Genomic DNA, 26,245 nt, shown 5'->3' with positions numbered 1-26,245 from the left:
AGAGCTCCTGACAAGGCTGAAGGAGCCCAGGAAGGATGGATTCCTTAGAACAAGGTTCTGCAGCTAAAATTTACGGAAATCACTGAAAAGGGCAAGGACTGTTTCCTGCACACCCGAGTCATGGCTGGTCAGCTTGAAGGTCACGTTTGGCCAATCACTATCAAGGCTGGCAAAGCCCATCTCCACTTCTATAACCCTAAGAGCCAAGACAAAAAGACCACACATAGGCACACACTAGTTCTTTTTCTTTCTTTCTCTCTCTCTTAATTTTTAATTTCATTTTTTAAAAACAGTTCTGTTGAGGCACATTTGACATAACAAGTCTGTACATATTTAATTTACAGAGTTGATAATCTTGAACACATAGTATGTCTCCACATTGTGTGTGTTCAATCTATCTCCACAATCAAGGTTATAGCTATTTCCATCCTTCCCCCAAATCTCCTGTGTCCATTACATCTGTATGCATTAAGAACACTGAACATGAGCTCATACTAAATTGAAATGCATAACCCAGTGTTGTTGATGATAGATGCTACATCTTACAACAGATCTCTGGAGTTAAACAATCTTGTACAGTGTAATTTTAAACCAGCTGAGTAATTCCCTGTCTTTCTCTTTTCCTATTCCTTGGTAACCCCTGTTCTGTGCTTTAATGCTTTGAGCTTTACTATTTTGGGAAACTCGTGTAAGTGGAATGTGCAGTATTTATCCTCTTGTAATTGGCTTATTTCACATAGCATTATGTCCTCTGGTTTTATCTATGTTGTCACAAGTGGCACGATTTCCTTGTTTTCTATAACAGAATGAATAATAATAGTTGGGTGAATCTACACGCCATGCCTACTTCACCCACTTACCCACCAATGATTTTTTGTGTCTTTCCCATAATTTGGTAATTGTGAATAACACTGGAATGGACATGGGTTCACAGTTATCTCTTAAAGATCTTGGTTTCAAATCTTTTGCATGTATCTTCAGAAGTGGGGTTTCTGGATCCTATAGTAGTTCTAGTCTCAATATTCTGAGGAAACTCAATACTTATTTCCACACTGGCTGTACCATTTTGTATTCTCACCAACACTGTAGAACAGTTCCATTGTCTACACATCCTTGCCAAATCTTATCTTTTGTTTTATGATAATAGCCATCCTAACAGGTATGAGGTGATCTACTGTAGTTTTACTTTGCATTTTTCTTTTTTTTTTTTTTTTTTTTTTTTTTTGGTTTTTCTCTGGTACCAGGAACTGAACTCACTACCTTGAGCTTGCCAGGCAGGCGCTTTGCCACTGAGCTAAATCCCCAGCCCCTAATTTGCATTTTTCTGATGATGGATGATGTTGAATGAAGCAGTGGTCACTTTCAAGTGTCAGTTTGACTGGATTCAGGGATATGTAAGTTGCAGGCAAAGCAATGTTTCTGGGTGTATCTGTGGAGGTGCTCCTAGGAGGGACTAGCAACTGAATGATTTGACTGAGTAAGAAAGATGCACTTGCACCCTATGTGGCTGTACAGCATCCTACTGCTGAGACCCAGATGTAACAAAATGGCAGAAGACAGGCTAATTTTCACTCTCTTCCAGAGCTGAGACATCACCCTCTCCTGCTCTTGGACAGCAGAACTCCTAGTTCTCTGGCTTTGGTCTCTTGGAATTGCTGCAGTGATCCCATGGGTTCATAGACCTTCAGCCTCTGATTGAGAGCATCCCCATTTCTGCACTTTGAAAGCATCTGACTCTGTGGCTTCTTACCCATATCAATCAGCTCTGCTAATAAATGTCCCCTAGTATGACTATGTCTTATATCCATATCCAATCCATATCTATAGCTATTCCTGGGTCTATCTTTCTGAAGAACTGTGACTTATACAAGAAATGTGCCGTGCACCTATTGGCCATTCTATATTTCTTCCTGTACAAACGTCTGTTCACTTCCTTTGCCCATTTTTTCAGTGAGTTATCTGTATTTTCTTTTTTGAGTTGCCAGTGCTCCTTGTATATTTTGATATAATACTGGGCATCAGGAATAAAGGGTAGGAAAAGGACAACCTCTTTAAGAAATGATGTTAAGAAAGCTGGAAATTCATATGCAAAAGAATGTCATTGGACCAATACCTTACACCCAACACAAAAATAAACTCAAAATGGATTGAAGACAAACCTACAGCCTGAAATTGTAAAACTCATAGAAGAAAACACAGGGGAGAGCTCCATGAAATTGAGCTTGGCAGTGATTTCCTGGGTATGACATCAAAAGGCCAGGAAACAAAGGCAGAAATAGACAAGTGGGACCACATCAAACTGAAAGGCATCTGCAGAGCAAAGGACACACTTCGCATGCAGTGGAAGGAGATACTTACAAATCAAGTATCTCAGATAGGATTCATAGCTGTCCTTGTTCTGAAAGCCATTTTTGTTCACTCTTCTTGGGCCAAGGAAATGTTCATTTCCACAGTCGTGATTTTTGTCCATGGGGAAGGAAGTTTCCTCCACTCACAAAGGACAGCAGATGGCTACAAACAATGATCCTGTCTTCCCCAGCTTACGCTTCTGGTCATAAATATGCAGATCACTCTTCCTTTCTTCTAGCAAAAGGAATCACCTCTTCACCAGAGGAAAGAGTCTAGAGTGTAGATATAGTATCAAAACCAAAGTCTAGGATTTATGATAGAGTCTCACACAGGTCTTATGAAAGCTCTTTCTGCTATAGAGAGCTATATACTGGCCAAAAAATCTCAGGCAAACAGAAAAAGAACAAAACTTCAACCAAAACACAGAAAAAGAGAAAGTTTTGCAGTATTGCAATAAACACCCTGAAATCCCACCCTGTTCATCCACTGAGAAACTTTCTAGACTCTGCCTTCCTCTTAATTATGCAACATGGTGATGCGTATCAAGAGATCAATAGAAAATATATAAGGTTTAGTGTATTCTTAGAACAATACTTCTTTCTGTACAAAGTTGGGGGCTTAGCCTCAATTTCAATACAAAATGGTCGATCTTTAAAAATACAACTCTCTAAACTGTTCTTGGCTCCAATAGCTACATCCAAAATTATTTTTAGGTGTGCTTTTTTATTTCTCTACACTTAATTGCTGGTACTTTGAACCTAGTAGATTTCATGGAAGAGCCAAGCACATTTCTCTTTTTACCTAAGTCTTTGTGTTCAATGAATGTAATTTAGTCAAATTTTAATAGTTTAAGATGGAGTGAAATGATTCTTGATTTGCTTCTTGTCACAAGACTGAATTTTAATCAACCTATGAATCTTCAAGGTGTAGATGGAACATTAGCTACATTTCCCACCTCGTTTCCCTGTCACTGAATTATGGATTTTCTTTCTTTCTCTTCTTGATTTTAAACTGGACAATACCTTCCTGATCACATCCCATTTTAAACAGACTCTAATCAAATATGACCATCAGCAACCACCTTGTGCTACCCAAGACTGTGTTCTCATTTATTTGCCCAAAGTGATGATTTTATAAGAGCATATTTATCCCTCATGGTTGGCAGTTCTCCTTCTGTTCACAGCTACTTCTCAGGTCACCATGGTTCAAATTCTTGTTAGGAATTTTCCTGGATCACCATCTACCCCTGCAGAGAATACCATATACAAAAAAGGATTCAAATACACAGTGAATGTTTGAATTAAAACATGTATTACAGTAAAAGCTATGAATCCCCCTCAAAATCCTTTCCCTCACTTAAAATACTCAACCCACCATTCTTGCCACATTCTGAAGTAGCTCTGGAGTCCTCTTTCCTGAGTGAGGAGGAGTGATTTAAAAAAAATACAGTGAATGCTGTTGCTGAGTGTCATCCCGCAGAAAGGCAGGCTCTTACAAAAATGACGCTGTGTCCTCATCCACCTTAGTCACCATAGCTGGCACCGTGTGACTTCTGGTTCTTCCCTAAAGTCAAAATGACCAGGAAAAGTAAACATTTTGAATCAGTTCAAGGCATCAAGTCAGCCACAGCAGTGTAACTAACGACAAGAAAGACAACTTTCAGAGCTGCTCCAGAAAGTGGTAGGAAGGATGGGATTAGTGTTTGAAGAAAGGGGTGAGGGGGATGTTTTGAGGAAGATCAATGACAATGTGTCTTTTACTGTTATAAATTTTTTAAATTTATATAATCCCCATAGGCTTTAATAGAACTGTTATGGAAATATTTTTTTTCTTTGGTGCAAATTTCTATCAGTTAGGATGGACTGTACGTTGTACTACACCATCAAACAAATAATCTGAAAAATTAAGCAATTTAAAGTTTCTTGCTCATCTTGCATGTCCTTTGCAGATAAGCAGCTGTGTTCTGCTTCTTAGTCAATCAAACATCCATCCAAGCCATAGCTTACCTTTGACACATGCTTCTAAGGGCTTGCAAGCAGAGGAAAAAGAGAGAATGTGCACAGCATGCCAGTTTTCAAAGTGAAAGTGACAAATATCTCTTTACTCACATGTCATTGTAAAAGCAAGTCCCATGACTATGCCCTGAGGTGCCTATGGGTGAGGAAAAGTGGTGTTCATATGTCTGAATGTGGATGAGTAGGAAGTGAAGGGAGACTTTCTATGGATATGCTGTTTAGCCAGCAAAATAAGTTGGTGCTAGCACTGAGTGCAGAAATTGGCGTGTGCTACATACTTCAGAAAAGAACAATGGCACAGACTCAGAAGGAAAGCCAGCATCACAGGGGAGGACGGAGGGATTGTCAGCAGAGCCACAGAGTGGTGAAGTAAAGATTGGCAGTTTCTTAAAAGCAGAATACCAAGTAGTCGAGCCCAGCCAGCTGTCCCAGGGCAGAGAAGGAGTGCCAGTGAAGAAATAGCTAAATCCAGAGCTAGTTGCGGGTATGGCCTGCTGCCCACATGTGGTAAGGATCACTCATTCCTGGGCTGGCTTTCTGCATCCGAACTGCTTAGGATGGTTTTTAATCTATACCAGCAGGATTCAAACAGCATGAGGGGATTGACTCAATTCCCAACCTCAAAACTGAACTCACTCGCAAACTAGTTGTGCTTTCCCAGGGCTATAGATCCATGGTTTCCATTTTTCTTGTTGACTTTTCATTACCAGCATATCTTCCATTTCCCTGCATTCAACCTAAAACTCACTGAAAATAGGAAGCACCAGAGGCGAAGACTCTTTGATTCCTGCCACAGATTCTGTGACTTGTCTCAGCCTGCATCAGTTCCTTTTCTCCTGCCCATCAGTTCCAAAGAGATTGGGTTTGTCCTTCAATTCAGTGCCGATGCTTTTACCAAGGACTTGAATCTCACCCTCACTCACCTTCTCAAGGACTTTCACTCACAGTGGTTTTCCACTGTCTTGTAAATCTATCAGTCTGCTTTTCTACTAGGCTGCTCTGGTCAGTATCAGATATTACCCTAGAATTTTGCATCTTCAGGGAAAAACCACTCCCTTTATATGATTTTTGAAGGTGGCCTGCAGGTGTAATCTCCATTTTCTTTACTGTCAGTCATTACTCCAACAGTCGGGATTCTGGCCCCATTTAATCCTTTCAATATGTCCTTTCCACCCACCTGTGAACACCATGCCTGCACACCTCCTTTCACAGATGTCTTCCTTCCACCAAACATCTGGAGCATTGAATATAGCAGACCTCAGATGTATTTTCTCTTTTGGTCTCATATCTTCCTCTTTTTACGATTGTATCAATTCCTATATTTTCTTAAAAACTGAAGTAAATATAAGTTTATTGACTGTGTCTCCAAAGTATACTCTAAATTTTCCCTCTGTTCTCCATTGGTTCCTACAAACAACACAGGTCAGTATTAAATCGTATTAGATTGATTGCTGCAGTTTCCCAAGAATTTCTTATTTCCTCTTCTCTAATTTAACTTTAAATTACAAATAAGACTGTGATGTTACTGACTTGTTTTTAATCACACATGACTTCTTTGACCATGTGGCTATATGCTTGTGACCATGTCTTTATGTTAATATAATTTGTTTTTCAGAACTAGGGATTAGTAGTAGAACCTTTGTACTGAACTACACATCCAGTCCTCATCCTTTTAAAGTATATTTTGAGACAGGGTCTCACTAAGTTGGTAAGTTGCCCAGGCTGGGCTCAGGCTTACAACCTTTCCATCTCAGCCTCCCAGAGTGCTTGGACTACAGGTGTTCACCACCATGCGTGGCATTACCGTAAATGCTATGCCAGGTCCTCTTGCCATGACTTTTTTCCCATAACTTACAATGTCAGACATTACCTGATTTCTATGTCTTGCTCACTCCCCCAGTGGATTACAATTCTCCTTGTGTCAACGCTCTTGCTTATCTTTCAGATTCTCAAACATCTTAAGATTTTGCCCTTCCTCTGGGCATCTGTGAATGCTGAGACCTATGCCTGAAATGTTTTCTGTATACCCTCTGTCTATCTATACCTACTCTCATCTCTTGGCTCTCAAAAGTTTAAATATTTCTTCCTGGAAGAGGATTTTGCTTCCCACCTGGTTAAAAGTGTTTGCTGTTCATTGTTTTTTAAGGTATTTTTATTCATTACCAATAATACAACTCATCTTTTTTTCAATTCATTGTTGTTTACTAATGCAGTTGCTGCACTATTTTTGTTTTTGGTATTTTTCCTTATTAAGATATATTGTCAAAAAGGGCACGAGCTGCTTTTCATCATTTTATCCTCAGCAATGAGTATATAATCTGGCACACAATAAATATTTGTTGAATAGTTGAAATCTAAGGGCATAGCCTAAGGGCATAACCTAGGTGCTCCAGTTTTGCCATCTGTGTAAATTACATTAAATGCTAGGGCAGTTCTGAGACTTTGAAATACACTGATCAGTGCAAGACAATAAAAATAACTTTTTCCTACCCCTCTTTGCTCTTAATTTCTGATTTTAGAGGTTATCACAAGACTGAAATGAATCTTATTCCAACAAAATAGGAGTTTCAAATCAATAAAGTTTTTACCAGTTCTTCCTGTTCCTCAATAAATTAAAGAAGACTCAAATTTAGCACAGGAGATCATTTTCCTTCCATCTCATTAAAATATTCACAAAGAGATAGTAAAGCAAAATCTACCAACGCAGTATGTTAAATATAAAACTAGAGCACACACTCAATAAGGGGCAATATTTTTCTTTAAAATACATTGTATTGTGTGTAGGTACTGAAAAATGTATTCTTGGACTAAACATCTCACTTCCTATCCTGCATGTCAAAATAAATCAGATGGCTCCAAAAATGCTAGGAAAAGACTTTCAAATACTCTTCTGGGGGATCTCAGAATTCATGCTGACTGTAAAATGAGCCAAGATACAACCAAGCAAAGCAAAATAAGTAAACAAAACAAAATAATGATAAACACAGACCCAGATTCTGTCTCTGAGTAGATGCATGATCTGAGAACTTCCAGCCTCTCCCCACTTGTTCATGGCCCCCAACTCTGGTCCAACACAAACTCCCAGCCTGCAGAAGAATGAATGCAAAAGATCCGACTGCAGCAACCTTACGTCTGGGGACACTGATGCTTAAGACTTTTGTTTTAAAGAAACTAGCCAGTGGTAGGAAGAGCTAATAGAACAGCATATACACATACAGATCATGCGTAACATATATTGACTTTACTATAAAACTCAACCAAAAAGGCATTGAAAACTAATTCTATTTAACATGGTCTGAGAAGTTGACCAGCAAGAATATTCAAACTCAAGACAACTGTTATGGTTCATATTAAGATGTCCCCCAAGAACTTCATGTGCTCATAGATGAGGCTTTTGGAAGGTGATTGGATTATGGGGTGCTACAGCTGACTTGATGATACAAAGTAGGGTCCATTAGAAAAGCTGGGGTCTGATTGGAAGAGGCAGATGTGGGAACATGGCCTGGAATAGTTTATCTCCCTCTCCTGCTCCTCCCTTTTATCTCTGCCTCCTGTCCACCATGCTGTGAGCAGCTCTCCTCCACCAGGCCCCACTGCCATGCTGTCCTGAGTAGAACCCAGCTGACTATGGATTGAAACATGAGCATACTCAATAAGGGGCAATATTTTTCTTAAAAATAAATTCTATTGTGTGTACTTACTGAGAAATGTACTCTTAGACTAAACAAGAAAAAGAAGCTTTTCTTCCTTTAAGATGCGGGTATCAGGTTTTTGTTTGAGAGAAGAAGAATAAGACTAAGACAACAACAAAATAAAATTGCTGAATGCCTCAGGGAACAGCAATGGAGAGAAGTGATCTGAATTTAGGATCACATGTACAAGACAGAAGCTGGCTGTACTGAAGAATATTCACTTATGGATGCATGCAATCCTGGGGGCACATGGCTTAGACCCACTATTAAACATCATATTGATCATAGAATAACAAATAGAGATAAACCAGACACTCTTTTCAAGAAGTTTGAAAAATGAAAAATAACACCAAGCAATAGACAGACACAAACACACACACACACACACGCACACGCACACACACACACACACACACATACACACACAGAACTAAATGCAAAGAAAGCTATCTGAAATATAGAAAATAGCAAAAGGGATAAGAAGTTGTTAAGGACCAGTCTTTTAAAAGAATGAAAATGAAAGAGCAGATCTATGATGTATGGAAATAAGCGAGCTACAAGTTGGAAAGGTGGTATGCTGGTAGACGCAGTGCAGGGTGAAGCCTGAAAGGCTGTCACATAAGGGTTAGGTGCTATCTGCTTTTACAGTGAGGTTGAGTGGGTAATTTTCTGAATATTTTCAAGCTGTCAAAACAGTAGGAAAGGCTAGTAGATTACAAATAAGGATAAACTATGGAATTCTTTCTTTTAAGAATTTAAGAAAAGATTAATTCCTAAATACTTAATATTTTTATCTTAATTTTATTATTTTGCAATACTGAGGATATAACCCATGACTTTAGCACTGAGTTACATCTCTAGGCCTTTTTTATTTTTTATTTTGAGACTGGGCCACTCTAAGTTACTAAGTTGCCCAGGTTGGGCTCAAACTTGGGATCCTTCTGCCTGAGCTTCCCAAATGCTAGGTTTATAGGTGTGTGCTACGAAGCTTGGTTAAGAAGTCAGTACATAAAAATAATGATGAGTCATTTGTAATTAAAAATTTGTGATTAAACACTTTATGCTGCTTAAGTATATGTAAAAGTACTTTGCCCACCACTGATTCAACATCTATCCAAGGTCTTTGACATGTGCCTACCAATCATAATTCTGAATTATATTTTAGAAGAAGCCACATAGCATGTGAATTTCATGTTTTGGTTCCTAAAAGAGAACAGTGAATTTGGAGTCTTGTGAAGTCATCTAAGTCAAGGAGCTCTGTGACATAGGGGCCGTGGGGTTCTCTGAAAGGGAATGTGTGACATCAACATTACCACAGTAAATATGCAGGTGAGTTTAGCAGTACAGATTCTCTCTGTACCAAGTTCTTTTAAATAACTAATAGTGAACAAGTGTTGGGGAGAATAAGGGATCAATCACTCTCTTAAGGTCCAACCCCAAGATATCCAGTCCTGGGTGATGGAAGGCTCTGGCTAGACTGTGGACATCTGTCCCAGGGTCCCGGACATCTGTCCAAGGTGCCAAGTTGTGGATAGCTCCACCACCAATGAAGAGCAGGTAGACCTGGACTCTGCATGGCCTGTTTGCAACAAAAATAATGTGCCGGCCACCATAGTGGAAAACAGAGAAGGAGCAGGTGTTTGCAAGGGCCGAGGCCCCTCCCTGGGTCTCTTCTTTGCATCTCAGAGCCTGAGAAAATCTTTCCCAACAAGAGGCCAAGAGATAGAAACTGCCACACTGAGACCATGGTCGTGAGGCCCTGCAGGATGCAGCTGAGTAAATTTACCAGTCCTACCCTCTTCCTGTTGACTCAACCAGCAAGAAGGAAAAGGTGAAAATCTAACAGTAACAAACTAAAAAAAATGGCGCCAAGACCTTCAGAGCTGTTTGCCCTGTGGTCAGATAACGGAAACTCTCATTTCCCATGAATCCGGGATTTGCTTCACGGCTTTAATAGGGGGCTTTCCCTCCTGAAGAAATCTTCATGATAATTGAAAACAGTTCCTAAAAAACTATTTTCAAAACATCCAAGCCATTTTTAAATCATTTCATAGATGACTGAGTAGAGATTTTAAGAACATATTTGAAATATGTATCAAACATAGTCAATGTATTTCAAAGTAAATAAAAACCCTTAAGGGTATTAATGAATTTTAAATGAAAAAATTTAAAATGGCCCAGAATGAGAAAGATAAGAACAAATGAAATTGGAACTACTTGAAGTACATAGGGGAAAGTTCATCTCTATCGCACACATTATACTTATTTATACAAAATATACTTAGATAAACCAAGTTAGATACAGTTCAAAAATCATACTTTAATTATATCTCAGATGGCCTAAGAGAATCGACTGAAAATCTGTTAAGCATAATAAGTCAATTAAGGAAATTAACTACATGCAATGTAAACACAGAAAATTAAATAATTTCCTTAGGAATTAGCAACACACTTTTAGAGAATAAAAAACAAAAATGACCGCATCCAGAATAAGAGCAGAAATATGAAATACCTAGAAATAAACATGACAAGTTTTATGCAAAAAAATGTATGAAAGCAAACAAAGACATTGGTGTGACTTATGTGATTTATAAAGCAAACATGAATACACAGAGCATGACTATGCTTGGATGTGAAAACTGAATGCTATAAACAATTTGTATAATAAATGTCTGAGAATTCTTCTATAACTGATTTATGGATTAAAAGAAGCCAGCCAAACTCTTAATGAGAGAACTAGCTGTGAAGATGAAGTAAACTGCATGCTGTCATCTTTGCCACTAAATAAAGAACGTGGAAGAAAATGACAACATCTAAGGAAAAGAGCTTACTGGGAGAGAGAGAGAGAGAGAGAGAGAGAGAGAGAGAGAGAGAGGGAGGGAGGGAGGGAGGGAGGGAGAATGACTATGCGAAATTATGTGCTTAAACATACCTTAGAAGCATACCCACCCTGACTACTCATGAAATAAGCTAATGAGTTATCTTTATCTTCAGTTTTAGACCAAGACTGAGATGTGTGTCTGTGTCTGTCATGTGCAATGGAAAGTAGATAATCATAACTAGCTATTAATATATAAAACCTTAGTACATACTCTATCATCAGGCACTAGGGCTTGGCTCAGCCCAGTGGCTTCCACACACTGCAGTTGAGAACATGAAACCTGGCCAGTGCAGATGAGGAACTGAACTTAAATTTTATTTAACTTCAGTTCATTTCAGTCTAAATTACGGTGGGGAAGTGGCTATTGCTTTGGAGCATGCAATACTATCGTGATAATATCTATGTGAGTTACAGTCACTCAGGGCTGTGGTTGCATTGCAAATTAGAAATACTTTTGCAAACATCTTCTTCTATGCTGGAGAGCAGGTATGTGAAAAGAGTTCTCTCATTTTATCTGAAAAGGCACAAATTTTACAAGCTTACAAATTGTCCTTAAAATAACTTATCAATTTATATCAAGTTCATAACTTTGGCCCAATAATTCTAGAAACTTCTAAGAACTTATTTCATCAAAATGTTGAAGATGTAGATAGTAATTTATGTACAAAAACTGTTTACATGGCATCATTTATTGTTTTAAAATATTAAATACTATAAACAACAATGAATGAAAATAATGGCCAATTTTATCAGTAACTACTGCATCTATGTTGAAAGTTAGATTAACAAGAATTAGTCACTAAATATTTACAATGAAAAATATTTACAATGCAGCATGTTTTGAAAATTGTGTGTGTACTGTAGAGATGAACAACCTAACATATACACATCCATAATATTAACTAAAATATTTACAATATATGTAACATACTGTATTTTCTATGACAGAATATAATAAATCTATATATGTAACTGTATTAGATATCAATGTATAATTATCACATCATTTTTTTATTTTAAAAATTAAAAACAACAACAAAATCAAAACACAGAAACAGCACAAATGATACATGACCTCAAAACAAAATCATTTCCAATATTGGGTTTTTTTTAGTTGTTTTGTTTTGTTTTGCTTTGTTTACTTGTTACTGTCTTTGATTGTTTGATCAGTCTTACATTCTTACCTCTGGTGGACTGAGCAACTTGGTTGAAGAGTGTATGTAATGTAGCAACTATTATATCACATATTTTATTAAGAAATCATATATCACATTGTTATATTTTTATTTCAGTGGTTTTATTCAGTTTTTAATATATTAAACTAATCGAATTAAAATATATGCATGTTTTACTAATATAATATAATGGGATATATATATAACTATGTACTAGATATAATATATTAAGACAAATTAAACAATACTAATATCGACTAATTTTTCAAAATAACTTAGTATGTGTGGAGTGAAAAATATACCTACCATTTCTTCTAGTTGCCCATTGAAGTTGTCTTCAGTTAAAAAATTATGACTATATGTGAACTCTCAACTTTTAAAGTCAACCTTTAGTTTATATAATATTTCCATATTTATTAGCTCTTTTATGTGTAAAGCCCAAAGTAATTGAGATATTTAACAAGATTACCCATTTTTCAAGTATTACATCTCAATAGAGAAGGTAGTTGTGCTACCTCCTCAACTGATATTGGAATTAGTAAGTTCTTACAGGCACTTTGAGCCTTTCCATTTTTGGCATTGAGTCTCCTGTCCAGTAAGCTACCATCACCTGGCAAATAATTTACTTAAAATATGCATTATACCATCAGTTTGGAGAGCTGAATTTCTTTTGCAGCAGGAAAGATGCCTCCTGCTTTCCTCTCTTCGGAGACATGTTTAGTTAATCACTGTAGAACATGTTCTCATGCACGATTACCAGCTTCCCCACACACAACTCTCAGAGAGCAGCAGTGAAATTATTAAGTAGAGGCAAATTCAGGCTGAGACTCAGATTGTCTCGTGTGAACTGTACCCAGCTTATTAGGCAAACATCTTGCTCAGCATCACCCACCCAGCGAACCTAACACGCATAGTCTCATGCTATTATCGAAGCTGGATTAATTATCTGCATCTTTTTCATCCCTGAGAGATGATCAACATATTTTAAGGAAGTGACACACCCCAACTATTTTATCTCAGGATCAAGCTATTAGTAAATAAAAGCCTAGGGTTTTCATGGTACATTATCTAAAATAACTCAAGATGTTTTATGGAAGTTATCTTGGGAGTTTTCCTAAAGACTACACTCTGTCTTATTTGATAAGTCCAATGTCCAGATGGACAATATTTGTTTAAAGACTCCAATCATTCTGTTGTGGACTGTTCAGGGTCAGAGAGATGACACAGACCAGATGGCATAACCTCGCCACATCACAAACAAGAACACCCTGAACAGCCACGAGGCACCTGCCTAATTTCACACAATATGGTGTCAGATGACACAGGGAAACAAGAGCTTCCAAATCCCTGCTTGATAATTGTTACTGAAATCTACTCACAGGAGCAAAAACGGACTAACTCACCTTGCAAAGGTCCCAGTAAGTGCATTTTCAGGCTGTTTGCTCATGAGGCACGTGTGTTAAAATAAAATGCTGCCTTATCTAAGGCATGATGCGGTAAACCTTTGCTAGACATAGAAGACTCTGGAAGCTTCTACCTGCACTTTCAAGTATCCCATTTCTAAACATCAGTGAACAATGTTAAGAGTTTGGTATTCACTCTCCAGCCTGCCATCCATGTGAAACAGAGCACTTTAGAGGAGAGATAATTTCTCAAATGCGTAGAGCACTTGGCAGAGTGACAAAAATGATTCCATTCTCAAATATTTGTTTTGTGACAGTACAGGACTGAATCAGAAACTGGAAATAGGGCAGAAACCCTATAGCAAAACCCTACAGCTTGGCAATGTGGCTTTGGGAACACAGAGCGGGAGAGGTTGCCAGGGGCTTGGGGTGCTTGGTAAGGGAGTCTGGAACTCAGAAATAAAACCGATACCTAGGGCTTAAAAGATGATGACCCAGATTTGGTCATAATGAAACAAGTGGTGAAACCTTTAGAAAATAGGAACTGTACCGAACTAACCTAAGTATGCAGATAAGGTTTCTAGGCAGAATATTGAAAGTGCCATTTGGCTTCTGTTAGTGCCATATGATTAAATTTAGGGAGATGAAAATGAGCTAAAGAAAGAACTCTTCACTATGCAAGGAGAGTTTCCAATCCAGACTTACAGGGTTAGAAAATCAAACTGTTCCATTTCCAGGCTCTCTAGCTGACAAAAGACTCTCAAAGTAAGAAAAGGCCTCAGAGGAAAAGAGTAAAGATATGGTCACAAGATTCTTTGTGAATACCCCAGCTCAGCACATTTCCAGAGCCAGAAAATATCACCTTGAGACTCTTCAGGGCTGCCAACACAAAGTGTGATTGAAAAATACATTGAGTGTTCAAATTTTAGAAATTATCACAGTAAATGAGACAGTGCCGTTAACTCCTTCAAAACCTTCTCCCTGGCTTTGAACACACTCATCTCATTGCCCTTGCTGCTTTCTGTAGCAGCTCTGGAGTTCTCTTTCCTGAGTGTCTTTTGGTTTCATTGCCCTGGCTGCCTCAATACTCTGAACTGATTCAAAACATCTCCCTTTCATGGTCACTTTGAGGAAAAGCCAGAAGTTGCACAGTGCCAAATCTGGTTAAAAAAAGAAGTGCATAAGGACACAGGATGACATTTTTATGAGCTTGCCATTCTGTTGGCATGCAGCAATAGGAGTCACCATATTTTTTATCATAGCTGGTAAAGACACTCAAGAAAGAGGACTTCCAGAACTGCTTCAGAAAGTGGCAAGAATAATGGGAAAAGTGTGTTTGAAACAAAGGGAGAATTTTAATGAGGACTAGTGACAATGTATGTTTTACTGTATTTTTAAAAAATTTAAACCTGTACAGTATACCTTGTGTGGCCTGTGATTCTCTCAGAAGGAATCATGAGTGTGGTTTTAGTGTGGTAGAATATCCCTGAGGTTTGTAAAGGAGTTGTACAAATTTGGGCCCAAAGAGGGCAGAAATCTGTCAAAAACGAAGATGCCTGCAGGGATTTCAACCTCTGCACACAAGCAGGAGTTAAGAATGTTGCTCATGACCTAATTTTTCAGAAACAGAAGATGTTTCAGAAGGAAAATTCCCAGAGGACAGAACCAAAAAACAAGAGAAGCTGTGACTTAAGAGAGCTCCTTCTAAGGACAAAGTGGACCTAGATAAAGATTCCTTGTGCCCATGAGCAGGCCCCTGCCAATATGCATGGCCAGCTTTACTTCAGAACTGCTATGGATCAGCAAGCTCTTTGTGCTTCTCCTTTTCCATAGGGCTGTCTGCCCCAGTTACCCTGTTCTCATCCCACCATCACGGGCTGACGAGGTGGAGGCAGAGAGAATTTCTTTTCATTCACCCATCTCTAGATCCAGCAATGAAGCATCCACAGTCCAATCCACATTGGGGTTTGATATAGACAGCCAGGTCATGGACTTTAGGCTTGAAGCTGTGGACTGATGAACTTGTAGGGTCCTTACGGGAACATCAGTGTGTGTTGCTTGTGGAAAGTTGAGCATCAGTGTGGCAGAGAAGGAACTGATAAGTTGTGATGCTAAAGTCACCACATAAATCACATCTCTTGTCTGTGTGATCAGTTCTCACACTGAATTTGGGCATAGCCATGGAGTTTGTATTGGCCTATGGGCCTCAGCAAATCATACGCCAGCAAGTGATTAATATGCTGATGTGGGTTTTGGGGTCTTCCTTTCCTGGAACACTTTTACCCTAGTTAGGGAAGTCCAGTCCATACAAGCCCCTTAGGAATAAAGAGCCTTGAGAAACAAAGAGCCCAGCCACTCCCTCATGCTTATCTGAGCCCTATCCCTATCTAAGTCCCAGCCAGGGCGCACCAAGTGAGACAGTTTAAAGATCCACAGGGAGCTGTCAGCCACCTAGAGCATAGTGAGAGACCATAAATCCTTGTTTTAAGCACTAAGGTTGGAGACAGTTTGCTGATCAACACGAGGTATCTGGAATAGGATTTTCAGCAGCAACTGAAGATATTGGAAGAAGAGTGGTGTTTCAGCTACTTTTCTCTCCTTGCTGAGACAAAATGTCCAATATAGAAAGTTAAAGGAGGAAAGGTTTATTGAGCTCACAGTGTGGATAGATTTCAGTCCACAGTGGGCTGGCTCAAAGGTAGGGTGGCACAAGGCAGAGGGAGGAGACAGCATGGTGACAGGAGACAGCAAAAGCTAGCAAGTGGGAGGGGACAAGCCTCTTTCTGCCTCTTATATTGTATCCAGTCTACCAGGATTAGGGAGGTGCCAGTCCAGTCAGTGGACATATCCAGCAGTCACCCAGCCTTAATCCCAGCATTGCACCACAAATCAATTACACACTCTAGATTCAGTCACCTCTGAAAAAGCCTTAGAACCACATAAGGCTTTGGGAGGACATCTAGAGACAAACTAGAATAAACAGCAATATCTTCAAAAATTATCATGAAAAAAGTATTTTTTACCTGTAATCCTACTTAAAAGTAAAACCTTTAATGCAAGGTCTTGACTTTTTTTCTTCCCATGAATTTTCTGTTGGATTAGCTCCAGCAAATGAGGGATTAAACCAAGGAAGAGAAAGATTCTAGGAAAGAAATATCTAGAAGACAAAAGCATGTGAATAAGCAAATTCCCAGGATGATTATGAAGGAAATTCCCATGGGTGCAGCAATGCACAGGCCCAGCTTGTTAGAGGAGACAGACAGAAGACTCCTAATCAATGCCTGCGAGAAAAAAATAATTCAATATGTTAAGAGCCTTAGCCTTCTGTTAGGGTGGTAGAGGAGGCATTAATTATGACTTCTTAGAAATACTAATGGATACAAAGAAACACAGTAGGAAATCCAGGGGGTAAAATTAGATAAGACGTAAAATGATTATGATATGGCACAGAATTCATCCCTGAGGGAGCAGGTAGTGGACATGTTTGTGTGTCTGTCCACACATGTACACAAGTATCTGCATTAACTGTGCTGAGGTAAGGAAACTGAATCTGCTTCTTATGTTTGAAGAGGTCATTAGATATTATCTAAAATGGAAAACTCAAGCCTTCGAAGCAAGTGGGTATTTTATAGCAAAGTACAGGTAGACAGCCCAGGAAAATTTAGGTGAAAGGTTTGGAAATGGTCACTCCACTGGGGTGGGAACAGAGATAAGTGAGCTGGAAATACCTTGTTACCAAGGTTATAGAAATTCTTGGCTCAAAAACTACATGCTTTAACTTATTGCAATATAATCAAAGAAAATACACTGGGCATGTTGGCACCCACCTGTCATTCTAACACTTTGGGATACTGAGACAGGACATTCAAAGTTTGACTCCTGCTTGGGCAATTCAGTGATTTAGTGAGAATCTGTCTTGAAAGGGGGAAGGAGGGAGGTAATGGGGTGGAGAGAGAGAAGAAGAAGAAAGGAAGAAAGGAAGAGAAAAGAAAGAAAGAAAGAAAGAAAGAAAGAAAGAAAGAAAGAAAGAAAGAAAGAAAGAAAGAAAGAAAGAGAAAGAAAGAAAGAAAGAAAGAAAGAAAAAGAAAGAAAGAAAGAGAAAGAAAGAAAGAAAGAAAGAAAGAAAGAAAGAAAGAAAGAAAGAAAAAAAAGAAGAGAGAGAAAGAAAGAAGAGAGAGAGAAAGAAGAAGGGAAGAAGGAAGAAGAAAGAAAGAAAGAAAAAAGAAAGAAAGAAAGAAAGAAAGAAAGAAAGAAAGAAAGAAAGAAAAGAAAAGAAAAGAAAAGAAAAGAAAAGAAAAGAAAAGAAAAGAAGTAGCCATTGGATTCAAACCCCAGTACTGCAAAAAAAGTAGGAGGGGGGAGGGAGGAGGAGGAAGAGAAGAAGAGGAAGGAGAAAAAGGAAGAGGAAACAAAAAAAGAAGTAAGGGAGAGAGAGAGAGAGAGAGAGAGAGAGAGAGAGAGAGAGAGAGAGAGAGAGAATGTTATCTGAACATCCATGTTTGTGATTAGAATTTGCAATTACCACAGAGGTTGACTAGTCCTATTTATTCTCTAGATTAACTGATTGACCAAAGATGCCATTGGGGCGGGTACAGGAGGAAAGGAGAGGATACTGCAGGGCCCAGAAAATGGAAACTCTAGAAAAGAAATATTTTTAGCTTTGCCAATTCTTTTCCAGTGGCACTAGATACAGAGCACAGGGCAAGACACAGACACTTCCAGTTCCTGGCCTTCGGGAGCTGAGTGCTGCAGATTCTGGGGTGGACATGAGATTGTCTCTGTATACTGGCTTTAAAAGAGCCCTGAAATCAGAGCCTTGCACAGAACATATGTAAATAGAGTAAACAGGATACCACGAGATTAAAAGAAGCAGATAATTAAAATTTACCTGCTGAGGGAGGAAGGCAAGCAGTCTCTAAGGCACTGGAGGAATTACAGTGAGGAGAGGAAATAGTCAAGAGATGAGTCCAGAGAAAACCCCTGTGGAGCCCAGGGTCCCGGCATGGGGAACACAGGACATCAGAAGCTGCCACTCAGGGCTGCTACGCAGTTTGCAATCTCTACTGCAAAATGAGATCATTTCAATTAAATAAGTGTATGTGGCAGAATCGTGTGCTGCCACCCCTTCATTTTCTAAATTGCTGTCCCTAGGACAGAGGTCAGAGAATAGAAAGAACAGCTGCTGCCAAATAAATCAGGGAAGCTCTGGTTCGTTGCTCCTGCATCTGTCGAAATGTGCACTGGCTTCTGAGTCTCTTCCGAGGCCCAGCAGCCTACCTGCTCCCAGGGAAGGCTGGCCAGCTTCGGGGGTTCAGGAGACACGATTGCCTACGATGTGACCATGTTTTCCCCGTGCTCCTGGTGATATTATTTACAGAGATAGACACAGGCAAAAAAGGAGTCAGGAGGAAGGGGCAGATCTCCTAGTGAAAAAGGCCATGTGTGGAAATAAAAGAGCAGGGAGCTGTTTCACAGATGACAAGCGTTAGATACTTTTGAACAGAGTGGCCCAAGCAGGCTGCTCTGTGAAGAATATTTTTCATCTGCAAACTGAATGTTAAGAAGCAGGCCCAGAAGTGAGCCTAAGGAGACCATGTGCTTTAGGGGAATAAATTTGTGTTTTTAAAGAATTGGGGGCGGGAGCCAAGTGAGGATTGAGAGCTAGAAAGGGAAACAGGAGAGCTAATTTAGGAAGAGAGTTCACCTCTCAGGATGAAACCAAGGTGAAAACCAGCAAGTCGTACATGGACAGACCCACTGCAGCTTCAAGTTTACCCTGTAGGCATGGCCATTTGGCCCCCTGCAGAAAATCTTGGTGAGCATTAATTTCACACTGGGCTGTTTTTAAATTGTTTTCCCTTCCATAATCTCAATTTTGCTGCTGATTCTTCTTGAGTAGCAAGCATCCTTAAAGGAAAACATATTTGGACATGAGTGAGCGCTTCAAGATATAATATTCTATTTTAGCCCAATTACAATTGCTGTGTCACCAGTTCCTAGACTTTTTCAGGATTTTCTCATATTTAATTCAACATTTTTTGCTATTGTTTTCTTCTGAGTGGGTTTGTTTTCATTACTCACCCTATTTCTAGAACTGAAATCTATGAGGTAATAATTTTTATATTAGGAAGTTTTCCACGAAGAGTTTTTGTCACTATTATGATTAGTGAGGAGAAAAAAGAAGTGGAGAGGAATTCATCCACCCACATGTATACACACACCTAAGACACAGACAGACAGTTATCTGGCTACCTGTTGTCCACCCCTAGCTGAGATGTGGACAGGCGCATGTGCCCCTCAGTCCTTCAGCCTAGAGTTGGAGGACAGCTGGTGGCCCGGGCCTCAGGGAGACCTTGAACTCCTATTGGAGCAGGGCCCATCCTGCATGACATCGTCCAGTGCACTCACCCGCTGCAGGGAGTTCAGGCTGCAAAAAACTGCAGAGTTCCTGCTAAGCACAGAGTCAGCCCTCCCAGCAGTGGGGAACGTGTGTCTCCAAGCAGCAAGCTCAGATCAGAGGATGGCTAAGGGGGAGCTTCTTCAGGCCCCAGCTGAGATATTGTCACCTCTCTTCATCCTTACAGCACCTAGGTCGTAACTTCTAGATAACATCTACTGTAAGGATGTTAGGGTCAAAGGCATCTATCATCTAAAATTCTACTTTGGTGATGTATGTAATATACAATATAAAACACTTCAGCCAGGCATGCAGGCCTGAAATCCTAGCAGGATTTCTAAGAGGCCGAGGCAGGAGGATTGCAAGGTAGAGCCCAACCTGGGCAACATGGTAACTTAGCCAGACCCTGTCTCAAAGTCAAATCTTTTTTATAGAGGACTAGTGTAGGACACCAGATACGGAAGATCAAGAGGTCAAATTGACCTCTGCAAGAACAAAGGAGAAAAACAGCAAGTTGTGCTCCTTTGGCAACATGCAGGCATGTTGGCACATTGTTAATTCCAAGGAAGAGTCAACACAGCTGAGATCTGGTTGTTTACCTGGTCATATACTATAGATAACAGCAAGCAAGTGAATCTTGTGCTACCCTAACCGCTTGCATCAGTGTCTAAGTGAACAAAAGCGAGCTGAAGCAAAGGCTCAGGCCTCTTTGTCCTAGAGGCAAAAACCCTCAGCCCCTCTTTCTAAATTATCTGTGTCTCCTCTTCCATCCTCATTCACCACCCCCAGTCAGGGACAAACTCGTAGGCTGGTTTCCCACAGACTAATGGTGTAGCTCAGTGAAAAGCCCCTAGGTTCACACCCTAGTATCACAAAAGGAAAGTAAAACACCTCATTAACTATGCAGGATATCTTAACAAATATTGCATTATACTATGTGCCCTTTAAGACACTCTACATTAAACTTTATTTTAAGCACATGTTGTCTGTCCTATTATTATTCCCATTCTATTGATGAGAATACTGAGGTTCACAGACGTCCAGTAAGTTTTCTCAGGTAGCAGTTAAGAGGTGGAAATGCCAGTATCCCAAGCCATGCTGTTTAGGTCATACTCCCTCTGTCCTTTGACAGAAATCTTAATAGCATAGAGTATGCATATCTTTGCCTTCCTAAACTGAGAACAGTGAACCTAGTTGAGCCTCCTTCTTATCCTTCAAGGTCATATGTGTGACCTTGGGACATTCCATCCACCAGCACATCCCCTATAAAACCCTCTAGGGTAGTAAATTGCACAGAATCCCATGCTCTTAGACTAATTCCAGGTTCCAGGGTCATTGAGCTCTTTCTAACATTTACAGCTCTCTTATTGATGTGTGTTGGTCTCTTCTGTCCATTTCCCTAACTATGAACATATATGTTGTTCATAATGAAAATGTTCATAAATAATAACCCAGCTGCATGTCTTTGCAAGGTTCTCTTACTCTCTAATGCAGTGAGATGCATGCCCTTTTGCAGTGATGTTTCTCAGAATGTGTGTCCCTGGTACAGTCAGTGGAAAGTCCCAGTCAGATGTGGCCACACAGCTGTATAAATGGTTTCCCTTCAGTATCTGTGGGATTACTCCCATTATCCCCTAAGAAAGGCAAAACTCACAAATGTTCAAGTTGCTTATATAAAAGGTGGGGCAGCATTGCATAAAAGCTAAGCAAATCACTCTGTATAATTTAAGTCAACTCTGGGTGATTACGGTACCCAGGACCATGTAATGCTATTAAGTAGTTGTTACATTATAATTTGAGGGAATAACAACAAGGAAGGTCTGTATATGCTCAATACAGGTACAAATTTGAGATGTTTCTGGCTTTCCTTGGTTGGATAACTGGGTACCACACTTGGGGGTACTGAGGGGTGACTGCAGGTATTTATGTATTTGGGATTTTGTTCTAAAGGCCTCCCTCACTCCTTGCCTCCCTCACTCCTTGCCTGGAGGCAAGCACGTCACTAGCATGCAGAGAGAACTTTTCGAGGGAGTGAGTCACCAAAAGCACAAATGCCACGTTGCCCAGCTGTCACGAACCCTGTCATCTCCTGATGGTGGACATTCTCTCAGTGTCCAGCCCCAAGCCCTGCAGCTGCCCTGACTCTCACTAAGTCACAGACACACAAGAAGAAACGGATGGGGCCCATTCCTCAGGCAGGCTCTGGCACTGGTTTCGGTTTCGGTGGTGGCAGTGAGAACCGCCTTTCCCACAGGTGGCCTGCACTGTGACTCAGACCCTGCGCTGCTGGCCGGGGTGTGTCTGGTTCCGGGGTTTCACCCGGCAGCAGCTCAGTTCTTATCCTCTGGTGTCTACACCTGCTGACCTTTCCAGTTTGGGCTCAGAAATCTATGTCCGCAGTCACCGGTACTTCTCTCTCCTTTACACTGGGTCCTGAGACAGCGGAGCTTTGTGAGTGGGATCTGGAGCAGCTGCTGCCCCCGGGCCTGAGTTAGAAATGTGGGGTTTCTGCTGAGGCAGGCACTAGCTAGGGTGTGACACCCAGAGAGCTGTGGTTAAACAGGTACCACAGTGATTCTGAAGCAGAAGCAAGTGCAAGAACTACCATGGTGGCAGAGAGACAGACAGAGAGAGAGAAAAGAAGACCTAGGAGGCAACGAAAAGGGGAGACACAATTCCAAGGAGAAAGCTATATCATCACAGGAGTGTCTGAGGACCCTGAGAGAGCACCTCCTTGCCTGTCAGTGTGTCCCAGGGCTTCTCAAGAGTCAACCAGTGCCAAGAACTTGGGGGGTCCAGTCGCCATGTTGAAAAGAACATGGAGGTCATTCATCAGAAGGGGCCCACAGAGACAAAGGGGCAGGTTTCATGTGCCAGGTGGGGAAGATCTATCAATTACCACTTGTTATGGTTTAGAACTAGAATTCCCCCAAAGTCTGTGAGGAAGGACAAGCAGCAGGGTCTGGGAGCTGCATTTCTGGCAGTGGGGACAATTGGAGAGGTGAACAGGCTGGACAGTCTCGGCACTGTGTGAGCGCAAATTAAGCCTCCGGCTGGAAGTTGTCAGAGTGCCGATGTGGGGCCAGGCCTCACCCTCATCACTTGGTGTCTCAAATAGAGCTAAATCATGGTCCTAGTCCGAGGAGTATTCTTCCTGCGTGAAGACCTCCGCAGTAAGACATTAACTCTCCACATGCCTTTCAATTCCTCCTGGAAAGTGGACTCCTCTTGGGTCTGGAGCCAATGGCCTTCAGAATGCACCTACCTGCCTGGCCCTCTTGGGGTCTCTAGCTGGCGCTCTTCTGCAGAGGACCTGGTACCTGCCAGCCTCCTCATCACCATCCCTCCAGTTCCTTCTCATCAATCCATCCCTCCATAGGCAGATCTATTAGTTCTGTTCTTCCCAAAACCCTAACTAATACAAGAAGTGAATTCATTTTTCAGCCCAAGAATTGAGGGAAGTTTTTCTCACAAGTCTACAGGATAGTGGGGCAAGGTTGTGAAATGTCTGGGCCCAGCTTTGTTATAATAGGTTAGAAATTGTTAGCGAACGAGTAGCTTGATGTGTAATTGCATTTGAGTCATCTGGAGATCTTGTTAAAATAACCATCTCACTCAAGAGGAACAGGGTTGCCTGAGAGCTCCCGGGACAGGGGCTGCTCCTGACCCACAGGATGAAAAGGAGGAGCTCTCAGAGTGGGTCTCACTGTCAATCATGGAGGAAATGAGAAAGCATTTGGAGTGTCCCTCAACACGACAGCCACCTCGTCATCTCAGAGCCTGCAGTGAAGGTCTAGAGCTTGACAGTCACGGGAGGCTACATCTCTCAAGTCCCCAACAGCCCTGCATGCTCCACCCCTGACTCATTGCCCAATGTAAAGAAAGGTCTGTGTGTGGCTTATGGGGTGGCCCAAGAAGTTATTGCTATAGAAGGCCCAGGGGAAAGAAATATCTGGATCCTTAGAAGACCTTCCAAGGAGGCCAAGGGAATTTGAACAACCAGGAAACTGGGCAAATACAAGGTGTGATCAAAAGATATAGTAAGTGTTTAAGTTAGAATTTATTATAGTAAAAGCACACTGACATTAATGTCCCTTAGAATACTACCCCTGGCTTTGAACATGCTTATCCCATGGTTCTTGCCACTTTCAAGAGCAGCTCTGGAATTCCTCTTTCCTAAGTGTTGGTACTAGAAATGATCCCAAACTTGGTGAATGCTGCTGCAGCAGAAAGACTGGCTCATAAAAACATGACACTGTGTCGTCACACACCTTATTTACCAGATCTGGCACCGTGTGCTATTGGCTCTCCCCAAAAGTCAAAATAGCCATGAAAGGAAAATATTTTGAATTGATTCAGGATATCAAGGCAGCCAGAACAGGTCAACGAAAGACCCTCCAAAAAAGACTTCTAGAACGGCTGTAGCAAGTAGAAAAAATGATGGGATCAATGTTTTGGAAACAAGAGGGAATATTTTGAGGGGATCCATGGCAATGTGTTTTTAATGTAATAAGCTTTTAAAATGTAAACAGTTGCTGTATTTGTTGGTCACACCTTATAGATGGGGGATTAAAGGCTGCGATACCCTGAGGAGACTGTAAATTATCCTTCAATGAATTGCCTGCATAGTGACCAATAAGGCTTATTTCCCAGCACAATAGGTTGGGCCTCCTTCTTTGGTGGAGGTATTTCAGGCTTGAGAATCTTTGGTTGCTGGGTAACCTGCATCCTGCTTGGGATATTCAAGCCTGAGAATAGTGCCTGAGCCTCAATGCAGGTCGCTGTGTGTCCTCAGGTCGTGAGCTTGCCAAGGCCCCCAGTATCTGGCAGCTTCTTCTAGCCCAGTATCTCTCAACCAGGGCAAACTGTGTTCCTGAATTCCATGGGAGGTGGAGGTAGGGTTCAGCTGGTCTGAATGTGGCCCTTTGTTCTTTCCTAAATCACTGTCCCTCTGACCTCTGTGTTCTTTCACTACCAAAATGAAGTCCCCCCACACCTCCAGGCCTTTGGGAAAGGATATTCTTCATGCTACTGGTGAGATGTGATCTCTGAATCTTTTTTCCATCAATCCACTCCAATCTGCATTCCATCTCCCAAGATATCTCAGGATATCTGGTTCACGGCTGGCTCTCTTCCTTATGTTTAAGCAAAGTTATGTATTTTCTGCCAATTCAATGGGTACTTGGGGAAGAAAAGTAGTTACAATGTTCAGTCCACTTTCTTGATCCAGCAATCTGGGCCATTTTCTGCATGCAGTTCTTAAATATTATGCTGAATCAACAAAGAATGTGTTGCCAAACTGAAAATCTTGTGCAGTTGGCTGCTTCTCTACCATGTCTCAGAGCAAGGGTATGCAATAAAATGAGATGACATATAGAGTGTTTTAAAATCTTCATTGAATTATAACATACATTGAGAAAAAGTTTCTAGAATCTTCAGTTTAGCTCAGTTAAGTTTACCACCTGAACATACCCAAGTATCCAGCACCAAGATCTTGAAATGGGACAGCTGAGGAGTGTTACCCTTCCCTATGGCTCCTTCTACCTCCCCAAGGAACCCTCTATCCTTATCCACATTCGTGTAGATTAGTCTACTTATGTCAATGGAATCATAGAGCATGTATTACTCTGTGTCTGGTTTCTTTTGCTTAACATCATTTTTATAGGGTGCTTCCATGTGCCATGTATGAGTTTGTTCTTTTTCACTTATGTATATTATTTAATGTAAAATAAACTTAAATTAATCTTTTATAATCCCTTTGTATTCAGCTTTACTGAGATATAAATGATATACCTTATGATTCACTCAAATAAAGATTTTGTGATTGCAGTTTTCATTTCACTTAGGTGAAATGAGATTCCCAAGAAATGGGATTACTGGTACACATGGTGACTCTGTGATCAAACTTTTGAGGAACTAACAGACATTTTTCAAAAATGGATGAATCATTTCTTTTATCTGCACCAGCAAGGTCTAAGGATTTGATTGTTCCACACCATCACCAACACTTGTTATTGTCTGCCTTTTTAATTGTAGTCATTCTATTAAGTGTAAAATGTTCTCACATTGTGGATTTGATCTGAGTTCTCCTGATGATTAATGATGTTGAGCATCTTTTCATGTGTTTAGTTCCCATTTGTATTTACTCTTGCACAAATAACTGTTAAAATCCTTTGTTAATCTTCAGATTGACTTATCTGAGTAAGAGCTCCTAACATACTCTGGATATAAGTCCCTTGTCAATCACATGGTTTTCAAGATGTTCTCTCCTGTGAATAGTTTTCCCACTTTCTTGGTATATCTATTTTAGTATGAATGTTTACTTTGTATGTA

Source organism: Chinchilla lanigera, unplaced genomic scaffold (assembly GCF_000276665.1).
Source record: "Chinchilla lanigera isolate Chin_1 unplaced genomic scaffold, ChiLan1.0 scaffold00086, whole genome shotgun sequence".
NCBI classification, from domain to species: domain Eukaryota; kingdom Metazoa; phylum Chordata; class Mammalia; order Rodentia; family Chinchillidae; genus Chinchilla; species Chinchilla lanigera.
The sequence above is the reverse complement of the archived record's forward strand: the minus strand, read 5'-3'. Positions refer to the sequence as shown.